Genomic DNA, 13,336 nt, shown 5'->3' with positions numbered 1-13,336 from the left:
AAAACTGAAAAAGAAGCACACACATTTTTAGAAGCACCATTAATGGAAATGTACATCAATGCATGTCTATGTGCTATAAAGTTATTGTGGATTCTTTGGGAACTATTTCTTCTAGTGAAGCAAAAATAAACAGATAATTTAGCTGTATTGTGTCCAAAATGTCACTCTATATAAATATGATTTGTTATATAAAAGCAATAGGTATTATTACATTTAATGGTTACAGTTGAATATCTGCAAGTCTGTGATTACCAACTATACCTACAGTCGAATGCCATGTAAACTGTTATTCAGTTTATAAACACTCTTGTTTGTATGATATTGCTTAAGTATATACTTTTGCTGGATCTTCATAGACTTACAGAGCCATAGACAAGTGCACTTAACTTTTTTAAAGGTCAGCCATTACCTTGGCAACCATCAAATCATCTAGTCAGCTAGTCAGCCAGATCACAATCTGCTGTAGGGGGGATGTAGACTTTGCTGGCTATTATATAGAATGTTTAAATCATAAAATATGATTGTTTATAGACTATACATGGCTGTCAGTATATGCATCCTACCATTCACTTGATTTTGTAAATAATCAAGAATAGCAATTAATGATTTGGTTCTTTCTGGCGCCCTCTGCAAAGCTCGGGAATGAAGAAACCGCCCTTGACAGAGGTCAGAGGCCGAGCGACGCCCTCGGCGGAGATCAGAGGAACTCTGGAGCTCGACAATGCCCACTGTGGCTGTTTGAGGCATGATGACGTCAACGGAAGAACTCTGGAGCTTGACATTTACATTTACAGCATTTGCAGCATTTAGCAGACGCCCTAATCCAGAGCGACGTACAAAAGTGCTTTGAGTCTCTAGTAATAAATAAATCTACACTGGTACGCAAGATTACAAACTTAATATAAATATAACCCTAGAATTCTACAAACTTGGAAAGTGCTAATTGACGTCGCCTTCAGAGGGACTTTGGAGTGCGATGGCACTTCTGGAGGAACTTAGGAGTGTGACGATGCCTTTGAAGGGTCCTTGCAGCTCTGCGGCTCTTCCGGAGGTACTTTGAAGCGCGGCGGTGACGGAATTTGGCGCACTACGGCAACTTTGGAGGAGCTTTGAGGCACGACGGCGCTTCCGGAGGACCTGTGGATCGCGACGTGGCCTTCAGAGGGGCCTTAGGCCGCGACTTCGCCTTTGGAGGGACTTAGAGCCGCAACGTTACCTTTAGAGGGACTTTGAAGCACAACGCTTACGGAGGAACTTAGGAGTGCGATGGCGCCTTCGGAGGGACCTTGTAGCGCTACGGCGCTTCTGGCGGAACCTTGAAGCGTGGCGGCACCCTTGGAGGGACTTTGGAGCGCTTAGCTTAGCGGAGCGGCTTAGCGGAACTCTGGAGTGGAGTGGCGCCCTTGGCGGAACTCTGGAGCTGAGCTGAGCGGAGCGGCACCCTCGGCGGAACTCTGGAGTGGAGCTGGGTTGGCGACTCCTGCCGTCTGCAACCGAGTCTGGAGCCTTCCCAGAATGGTGGGGGCTGTTGTAGAGGTCCGCCGTTATCATCCCAAACATCCCCATGAATTGCCCGGTAAAACTGGCATACAAGCCAAGATCGCCCCTGTTCACACTCCAAAACTTTCAGGCCCAAGAGAGAGCCTCCCCAGATAGGAGAGAAAGCTGCAGTGCGCTTCCGGATGGGCTCCCTTTACTTCGGTTTAGGTCAGATCTTCTGTCACGGCAGTGACCATGCGTAGGACGCAGAAGTAACTCAATCATACTTTATTTAATTTCAGTACACAAAGAAGAGTCAAATCCCGATTGAGGGTATAATCCATATAGCGGGTGAGATCCGTATAGCGGGTATAATCCGTAAAGCGGTTATCATCCGGATAGCGAGTATAATACAGATAGCGAGTATAATACAGATGGCGAGTATAATCCTTAGAGTCGGAACCAGGAGCAAGAACCAGTGGGGAATGCTGGGTGGTCAGGGGTCCGGTAGATCACTGTAGCAACCAAGTAGATCCGACAGCGATTGAGGTCGGAACAGAAACTCATAACGGGGAAAGGTAATGTGGAACAGGTGTCGGCGATTAGTGCCAGGTGGGGCTGAGAGAGAGTCTCGGGGGAGGCGTGGCAGGAGGATCCCTGACAGGTACACTATATGGGCAAAAGTATGTGTAAATATGACCATTGCAAGGATGCAAGCCACACAAGCACAAATAATACATACTGTTTGGCAATGGTATACTTGATAATTAGAAGCATAAAGCAGATATTACTCCTGAACTGGCAGAGACTCCACTTGAAGAAATGTTTTTTTTTTTCCCCTCAAGCAGAACTCTTTAATTTGTAATTTCATTTGCTAAAATTATTTTTGGATCACATGAGCAGACATTTAACCACCTGGTTTGCAATGACAATACAGAAGGACTTATTTCCTCTTAAAAGTTTTTTAATAGAATCAATTTATTGTCTAGTATAGAGTTTAGACCTACAGACAAAACAAATATTTTGCATAATTTTTGTTGAAATAGGTTCTTCAGATCAAACAATCACTGGAAGACAGTTAATACTTGAAAAAAAGGACAGAAACTTGGTTGCCATCCATAATGTTATAACCTTCACCAAAAGTACTTTTTCTTCAATTCCAGTAAAAAGGTACATGAAAGCACTGTGCTGAATCAGACATAGCCTTGTATTGATTTCTAGGAAACTTCAGTTTTTAACATTGTTAATGCCAGTTATACCGGGAATGAGATGAGACATACAGTATGGTACAGTACCAGGCCTTGTCTGGTTTTGAGATATTTATTTTATTTATTCCCTATATAATAAGATTACTTTGTACTTTTATGATAAGAACAGGTATAGACTTTACTTCATTTTTATGATACAATGTTAAATTCAGAGTTAAATTCTTGATGTTTTCATTATCCATGGAAATCCCTGAATCATCTTAAATAGCTCCCTATTTCAGTAGTCAGGGCAGTGATTAAAGTCAGTCATTTTAAAGGTTGTCTTAATGGCCAAATACTTCTATTGAACAGAAACATTCCCTCACAAACACATTGCCAAACAAAAACCAAGGGGTGTTGATGCTCACTTCATTGCCTTACTGATTAATCATATAAATAAATTGTAAAAAAAATATACTATACTGTGCAAAAGTTTTAGGCAGACATAAAGAAATGATGTAAAGTAAGAATACGTACAAAATATATATATTTTAATTGTTTATTTTTTATCAATTTACAAAATACAAAGTAAGCAAACAGAAGAAAAATCTAAATCATATTAATATTTGATTTGACCACCCTTTGACTTTAATTCTTACACTTGCACATTTTGTATACTTTGACACAAAGTCATGGATGTTGTCGGATCAGAATCAGGTGCATGATTAACCAACTATACCAAGCATATGTAGGTGGAAACACAGTCATTTACTGAAAAAACACAGCTGTATAGAAGGCTTAAACCATGGCAAAATCATCTCAAAAAAGATATTGGTTCTGACTGTTGTTGATAAATGACAATAGTGAGGTTTTACAATGCAAGCAGTCACGTCATCAGAAATTTAGTCATCAGTGAACTATTGTGTGGTGAGCCAGGGTCCTTAGCAGTGCCTGAACTCATGTACATGATATACTGATTCACAGCATAGGGAGTTAGAGAGCTGATTGAAATGCACCCACATATTCACATTTTGATCACAGTGACCCTGCATTCATTTGTCACATGACACTCAAAACAAAGTTGCCAGTCTTATGTATACCAGTATTGTATACAACAAAACACAAATGCCAAAAAGCCATTAGGAAAAACCCATTAGGCTCTCTGGATTTAACTTTAGCTTGGGTTACAATGTGTGTGGTTTTTAGTGAGTTCTACCAGTGCACAAGTTTTGTTCTTCTGTGGTTTTTCCAATATTATAGTGGTAGGTAGATTGACTACATTGTGAGTGACTCTGAGTGTTAATTTGTGTGTAAAATGCATAGCCATGGAATGACAGGATGTGTTCCTGTCTCACAATTATTTTCTTTGAAGGATAAGGTTCAGATAAAGGAATAAATCATTGTAAATTTGGATTCAGTCTTTATTTTTTATCAGGTGTAAAATTATTTTATCTATATATTAGCTCTAATACTTAGAAATGGTGTTTGCATTCTTTCAGTAATATTAGTTTTGCTATTATTTCTCATATGCAATTTGAGTAAAAAAAAAAAAAAATTGCCTAGTATTCTGCACCATGATTTTCAGATACTCTTTTAACTCCCCTGTAATGATCTTGATAGTTACTTCAGTCTTGAATGTTGGGTTAAGTCAGAGATCAGTAACAGGCTGCACACCCAATGGTTTAGCTTTCATCATAGGACACTGCGTAAAGCATAGAGGGCATTAGTTAATTGACAGTTCTTCTGTGGGTGAAGGCAGAAAATAGCCTAAAGTGAAGCATAATCACAGTAGAGGATATAATGAGAATCACAACTCAGCCATATCATTTTTACAATAAAAAACTGCAGAATATAATGATGCCTGATTACTGCCATAATGACTCCTGAACAATGTTTGTGTGTGTAATTGTAATCTCTAGAGGACACTAAAGTAATAAATATGAACAAACAATACTTCTTAATCATGTTGTGATTAACTCAGTGTAAAGCACTATGTCAATTTGATGAGCTGTGAGAAATAAATGAAACAAATACACAAGTCTATTAAAAAGTAAATTCAGGGAATTGTGCATTTTCATCTTTCATAAAAATCTATGTATCTATAAATCTATGGCACTCGTACTGCTGCTCCACATAACATAAGGTTCGCGCACATACACACACAAACACACACAAGATTCTCATCCTTGCGCAACAACAGGCATCACGATTTACAGATAAAAACTTCATTCATATATGTAACTTTTGGTAGAGGTATAAATACATATATATGATAGTTTTCGATTTCACTGTGAATACATTTTAGAAAAAAGTCCCAAAATTTTTTCAATTATTTTAGGCAGGTGTGAAGAAATGGTAGTAAAAATGCTTTTTAAAATAGATATATTTTAATCTTTTTTTTTATATTATTATTATTTTTGATCTAAATCAATACTTAGTGTGACTACAATTTGGTTTCAAACCAGCATCAATTTTTACACTTGCACTCTTTGTACACTTGAACAAAGTCAGTGATTTTGTAGGATCAGATTCAGGTTTATGATTGATGAGATATACCAAACAGGTTATCCCCAATCCTATAGGTTCATTGAAACAGAACTGAAACGGAAACAGAAACAACAGGAGGCTTACATCAGGTTGAGGAACAGCTAAACTATGCTAATCAGTTGAGGTTGTGGAAGACAATGTCACACGTCATACACCATTGATTAGGCACAGCAACAAGGGAAAGGACCTTATCCATTATGGCCCGAAATTAATCTGCAGCAGGACAATGACCCCAAACATCATTAAAAACTACCTGCAGCATAGAGAAGAACAAGGAGTCCTGGAAGTGATGGTTTGACCCACACAGAGCCCTGGTCTTACCATTATCATGTATTTCTGGAATTACATGAAAAGCCAGAATTTGAGGCAGCCTACATCCACAAAAAATATTAGAAGATATCTAAACAACCTACCTGCTGAGTTCCTTTAAAAACTGTGTACAAGTGTACCTAGAGGAATTGAAGATGTATTGCAGGGTGCTCACAAGAGTGCTCACACCAGATATTGATTTGATTTTGGATTTCTCTTCTCTTCATTTAATTTCCACTTTGTTAATTGATAAAGATAAATTATTAACATTTCTATTGTTGAAGGCATTCTTACTTTACGACATTTTTTTACGCCTGCCTAAAACTTTGGCACTGTACTATATATTCCATGAAAATAAAGTTTTTACTAGCTTGATTTGTGACTTGTTTTTTAGTTTGGCTAATATCTAATCTTGTTTTGTCTGTCTGCCTTAACAGATTGTTGTGTAAGGAGCCAGAATAACAAAGGTATGGGTAAAAAGATACAGGCTGCCACAATGTCCATGATTCAAATATGAGATGGTGATTTATATTCATTCCAGTAACTTAAATCTTATTATTTCATTAACTAAATTCAGATTTATGCACTGATTTAAAGAATGAGTCATGAATGAGGATAAGAAAGCATTTTGGAAAAAAAAAATAGTTTTCAGTAGTTTTCTGTTACAATAATTAAAAATTGACCAACAAGTCACAAATTTTAGCACACTAGTCATTTTAGTTAATAAAGTTAAATAGCACTAAATCATTATTGCCCTTGTTTAGACCAACACTTAATCTCATTTAGTAACAGGTACCTTTTTTCAAAGGCTCCAACCAATGACATGCTTCATCAATGCCTGTGTTTTTAACAGTCTTTAAGAAGAAAAATGCTACCAACGCAGTCATGTGTTTTACATAGGCAGGATTTAGTTGAACGAAAAGTATGAGTTCATTCATGGAATTGAATGAATAAAAATACAAATAAGCAAACAAACAAAAAAGCATTTTCAGAACAGATCCTTTCACAAATTAATTTCACATTGCCATCATAAAAAAAGAAAAGTACTTACAATTTGTAATATAATATTTGAGGATTAAAACATTGAAATCACTTCAATTTGGCCAACAGGTCTTACTGAATCATTTAGCATTTTTTTTTTTAGCATAGATGATTACCTGAATGAAGATGGCAATAATTCTCATGTTAAAATGACTAATTCATATGTTGCATGCAAATGCAAGTACTTTAGAGGTCACAACAGCGGATCATCTATCTCCATCCCCCCGTCCTCTACATCTGCCTCCTTCAACCCAACTACCTGCATATCTTCCCTCACCACATCCATAAACCTCCTCCTTGGCCTTCCTCTTTTCCTCCTTTCTGGTGGCGCCTCACTTTGTCACCAAAACATCCTACGTGCACTGTCCCTCTTATAAATTCATTTCTAATTCTGTCTATCCTCGTCACTCCCAACGAAAACCTCAACATTTTCAGCTCTGCTACCTCCAGCTCAATGCTAACGAGTGAACACCTGTATTGACAATCAGCTGAAAAGGTTATAACCGGGTGAAACCATGTGACCAAAAAACCTCAACCATTCTCACAGCAGCAAATCGGTATGGGCTTTCATGAATTTTGTTCAGGAGTCACTATTAATGTTAGTTAGCAGTTTCACTGCAGTTTGCTAATAGTAGTAACTAGCTAACAATAATAGTCATAATAACAACAGCAGACCAAAAAAAAGACAGCTCATAATAATCAAAAAGAGGAAAGTGCCAGCACTGCTGGGCATTGACTAATACACTGATTCTATCAGTGGCAGGCGGTCAGAGCCAGCAAAGCCTTCTCTGCTGGCCTAAACACTATTAGAAGCACTGACCTAAATTTACAACCAAAATTCTAATATTTGTTTTATGAAATTGTATTAATGTATTCCCAAAAGTTTATTCTATACATCTTTATAGCGTTTCTATTGGCTGCACTGCTTCCAGTATGTTTATTTGATCAGAATTCAGCCTCTATGTGCTGCCATGTCAATCTAATTTGCCCAGGGCCTGCAAAGTCTCTCCAGCTGGCCTTTTTTTTATACCATAGTCTACTTAAGAAATAGCTCTGTTTCTTTAACCAACCAGATTTCATATTCGCTTTACAGAACAGCTAGCTGGCCCAGAATAGCGTCAGCATTTTTCCATCCTCTGATTGGTTGATCAGAGGGAAACCGTTACAGCCAAGTTCGGGTTTGTTCGCCACTTCCAGACCAATGAATACGAGCCATACCACTGGATTACAGCTTTTGAGGAGCGGTGCAAATTATGAGTCTGCATCTCTGGTGTGTAGGTTGTATTTTACTTACATTTTAATGTTTTTGTCATGTTATTAGACAAATATTGATTCTAAACTAATCCAGATGATGTAGGTGCACAGTTGCAGTGGTAGTGTAGGTTTGGAGTTTGTCTTAACTGGGTTTCTTGCTTTAGTAAAATGGTATTCACCCTCCATATGTGAAATGCCTCTCTCTCTGTAATGCCACGCATTGTTATATTGCGTTTTTGTATAGTATTGATGGTTTCTATAATTGCAACGTGATTATAAAAAGTAAACCAATGTCTTTTTCAACAAGATATTTTTTCACTGTCATGATAAAACTTGGTCCTGACCACTGCAGATTCGGAAGGTGTGGCACTAAGTTCGTGGGTACAAATTGGAGACAGGTTTAAGCAGTAAAGACAGGCATATCAAACAGTGCATAAACCAGCAAGTAGTTAGGAATCAATTTCAAGTTTCTAAATGTACAGTATTTAAAAAAACATTTATTATAAGAAGAGTGTTAGAAGCCTATTTCACTCAGTTTCTAGCACCTCTTGATCACCTAAGTGTGATCTGCACTACAGTCACGGATGGAACTGTATTCAAACAGTAACTTTAATAACATCATAAGGACAGAGTTATTAAGTACATGTAATAGCTGATATTGCCCAAGAGAGCTCAGGCAGCGTCAGCGTCATTAGGCCTGAGGCCCGAGGGAGCCCACACGGCAACCATGACTAACCCATCATTCACAAATGAGTGCCATTACATGAGGAGCATGAATATTCTCCCTGGTTAGACAGAGTGGAGGAATAATCGAGTGCACTGGACCAAAAAATGAGACGGCTTCGGTGCGTGCGCAAAGAGAGAGGCAGCAAAACACTCAGCTTCTAATCCTCCATGAGGAGATGAAATGTGCTACTCACACGCATTTAGACAAATGATGAACTTCAAACCAAATGCACCTCTTACATGAGGTCTCTCAATGCAGAAGGGAAAGAGTCATTTTCTAAACAAACTTCACACTGATACAGCACTTTATCTCATCTATGCTGTGCTATTGTATAACTTCACCATCATGTGCAGGTTGCACTGCTCAGATAATAGCTTTTGTTTGATTCTTTTTCTCCCATCCCCCCCCCTACCACCCCATTCATTTATCTATCTATTGTTTTGGTGCCTAGAAGATATGAAAACTGTAGTCATACATTTTTTAAACTGTTTTTACTGCACCACCAGAGGCTGATAAATGAGAGCTATGAAGCAGAATAAAAGAAACGACCAAAATAAATATTACATAAATTAATTTAAAGAAAAAGAAAGGGAAAGAGAGTGAGAGAGAGAGAGAGAGAGAGAGAGAGAGAGAGAGAGAGAGAGAGAGAGAGAGAGAGAGAGAGAGAGAGAGAGAGAGAGGGAGAGGGAGAGCAAGAGAGAGAGGGAGAATATAAAGGTTTGGGGTTCACATAGACGCATTGTTTCATTAGTGCTATACCTGGTAATGCATATAGTGCTGCACATATCTGGGATTCTTATAATTTACTACTACTACTACTACCACCACTAATAATAACAATAAATAAATAAATTAAAATAATAATAATTATAATAATAATACATCTGAAAGGCTGTTTATCTTTTTCCAAATATGATCACTTTATATGGTGATATACAGCATGGCAGAAACACTGAAATCTCATATGATAAGCGCATTTTGCTATGTGTAACTTGGGAATGTCTTCAGAGGGCTGTTCAGTTGAGCTACCAACATGTGGTTAAAGTTCTTTCCCATTGTGCTGCACAATATATCTCACAAGAAAATACAGACATGTTTGGGCATATTATTTAACATCAATAAATATTTAGCCAAACAGTTGCATTGCTGATTGTAATTTTAAACTACAGTAAGATTTTGATGGACATATACAAATTTCATTATGTTATAAGTAGATTTCCTTCTTTATCATTTGTATGAACATTTACATACAAAAAAATTAGTTATTAGTAAATAGTAGCATTTTCATATGAAATTAATGCTCCTGAGTGTGTGCAAATTAATTCAAAAATCTCGTATGTTGTTGACTGAGAATACTAATAATGTTACTTCTGGCATCAGTTAATTATGATAAAATGAAAAATAAAGAAAAGATAAAAATATGTCAAACCCATAAATTCAAACAAATAGTTTCTTTTGTTGTTATTTAATAAATGATTGTTTTGTCACATTTAGAACAGTAAATGGACAAGTCTGTCTCTGCATCGTTGAAAGCTCTAAACAAATGCCTCAGCTAATTGATGAATTAATTATTTAAAAAAAAGGATTTTTATTGCTTTAGAATTGAGAAAGAATTACTCCTATTTCTGCCATTTAGCCTTAACTTTTATAATTTATTTTTATTCAGAAGCTCTTCCACTTCTGTGTTTCAGGCTTCACCCTGATCGATTGTTTTGTGCTCAAAGCTATCTCTGCACTTGGACTTTCATGGAGTTTTGGGGGCGTCACTGAAAAGAGCTGTCTTTGAAATGCACTTTGGACTTTATGGGTGATCAACATACAGACGAAAGTAGGACGAAAGGCAGTGTTTCTGATCCGGAAATCCGTTCCATAAAAAAATAAATGCAAATTTCTTATTAATCCACACAGGGGAGTGTTACACTGTACATCTGACATTTAAAAATGTCGGTCTATCAGGTGCGTGCAAGTACAGATTTCAAGTAAGATGATCAAATCCATAAATTCCCCAAAGGTACCATGTTGCTCTGTTTTTAAGAAATCACAACATACATAAAGCCTGGCAATTTAATATGTTGTATAATTTTGTTATAGTCTATAGGATATAGTTTCATTAATTATATAACACCGTTGGTCTGTGTGACCAGCTAACTAAATGTTGTTTTTTTTTTTTTTTTGCACATTTTTATTTACATGTTTAATTTTGCTTTAGCTGCTTAAATATTCATTGTTGTAGCATTCTAAAAAACATCACAGCAGGTGTTTTATATTATTATTTTTAAATGTGTCACTCTGCTGCCACTGTGTTATAAATCTCTCTTCTGTTATAAGTGCAGTGTATTGGATTATATTTTAACACCCCCCCGCCCCCAGAAAAAAATAATACAAAATACAATAAAAAATGTTAAGCCTTAATCTACTGAAGTGTGCATACAAACATTTCACACTTACGTATGTATTGCCGGTTTTGCTATCTGAGCTAGTGCTGCTATATCTCTGCTAAAACACAGTCATTTCTGCTTTATTGGGTTAACCAGCTAGCAATTTTAGTACTATTAGTACTTTTAACTAGATATTAACTGTCATTACTGCAATTCACTATGCTAAAGTCATGAATTCAATCTTTACTGAAGAGATATCTGGTCTGCTTTGTTACAGTCACACTAACTCCATGACATTCACTTCCACTACTTAGTTTTAGTGTTCTGCCCTTAGTCTGTTTGTTTACGTGTTTATGTTTGCAGTGTCTTGACATTATATGGTCCGCATTCCCCTTGTTACAGCTTCCCTAATTCTACCTTTAATCACCTTCTGGTTTGGTTATTTCACCACCCCTTGTCCTTATCTGGGCGGATTTTTATTGCATATTGCATATAAACATCGGTTATTACCTTTTGGTATTTAACTGCTACTCTTTGGCAGGTGTTTATGTGTCTATATTCAGTATAAAACTACTTACAGGCTTACTACTTACTAATTATGCAGTAAAAATATGCTTTTCTCTTAATTTCTCATAATACAAGCAACAACTTCAAAGCTTTAAACCGTTTGTAATTCAACACTATTGCAAATGAGGCATTGGCCCTTTAATGATTTAATGAAATGCACTGAAATGAAACGAACCCATACAATATAGCTAATGGTACAGTCTCAGTGATTTCCACTTAAATTACTAATGATTTGAGCAACCAGACAGGCTGGGTTTTAAAATATTTATTGCTCTTCCTACATACCACCAAGAAACAGAGAAGAGTAAAAAAGACCTTACAAGAGACCACCTGTGAGATTATCTACATCCCTGGGCTGTGATGTATAAGCAGCTTTGCAATGAAAGAGGAACAACATGGCAGCATCCTGGTCTGATAACACAAAAAGTTTTTGATCCGTAAAAAAGTGAAGAACACACATCAGCTATATTCAGGCGACTAGAGAATTGAGGAGAAATGTTGATTGCAGATATGCTGAATGGTTAAATTAAGTCTTCCTTGGGCTATTTCTTTCTAGAGTTTGAGTGAAGATCTAATTCCTTTACATTGATAAAGTCATTGTTTTGCCATTTATGCATCTTTATAGAGTTACATTTGTAAGAATCTGTCAGGCTTTAGGTATGTGTAAATTCTGGTATATCTTCACCCTTCAGATCTAGGAACCAGACACGTGTTTAGAATCAGTGGGAGGTGAAGCAGAAAACGCCTTCATAAAGCATGTGAGGTAGAACCCAGGCACTGCTCTCCTGCTGAAATATAAATGCTTCCAGATGAAATTGCTGCTTATAAAATAAGACTTTAAACCAGTAATCTTTGCATCTTTCAGGAAGCCATATTTGTAAATAAAGAAATAGTTTACAATAAAGCAAGCGTAGTTCATGAACATATTCAGTGACACATGAATGAACTGCATCATAGATAGCTCATTCAGAAAATTCTGTTTTGAGGATATTATGTTTAGAATAGCAAATAAACAGGAGAATAAGGTATATTCTCAAAAATCATTTTTTTTAATTTATCATTAAAGTAATATTTATGAGGTTTATGACAAATGACACCTTTTAATAAACAAAATAATTGACAGTTTGATTGGGGTAAACAATGGTCCACTCTTACTGTCATTGTTTGCATTCTTTTCTTATCTTTGTTTTTTTTTTATTGCATGGATGTGGGTCACTCAATTAAAAAATCAACACTCAGGATACCATCAGCCTGAACTCTGTTTAGTGGAATTATAGCACACTTATTATATGTGAACTCTATAGCATCACCAATGTGGAAAATACAGTTAAAAAAAGGAATAAGAAAAAGAACTCTAACTCAGTTTTATTCAAAGTGGAGAGATTTGTTGATACTGTTTTGGGCTGTAATTTGATATCTAAAATGTTGTATTCATTTTTTAGAAACTTAAATGATGTTTTTCAGATTAACATGGAAACTTGTTATGTTGAAATGTACATCTTTCATGTTACACAAACATTGTCATTCACTGTGTGGCAACCAGGTGCAAATGCATTATTCATAAAATTTTTCATCTGTAATTGTGTAAGATGCATATGTTTCACATACAGGTACTGGTCACTGTTTATTCATGCTGGAGGACAAAATGCACATACACTGTTGACTGATTTGGTTGGATTTGAATAATATACTTATCTGCTGGCCAGTGGCATGCATTAGAAATCAGCATAGTGCTGGATAAGAATGAAAAGAAGAAGGAGCATGCTATAGACCTGCTCTCACTGCAGATAAGATGTTAAATGAACCAAAGGGAAGGTGAACAGAATGGATGAAAGGAGTAGAGGGAG

The sequence above is a fragment of the Silurus aristotelis genome (assembly GCF_946808225.1).
Source record: "Silurus aristotelis genome assembly, chromosome: 2".
In the NCBI taxonomy this organism is placed as follows: domain Eukaryota; kingdom Metazoa; phylum Chordata; class Actinopteri; order Siluriformes; family Siluridae; genus Silurus; species Silurus aristotelis.
Note: the sequence above shows the minus strand (reverse complement) of the source record.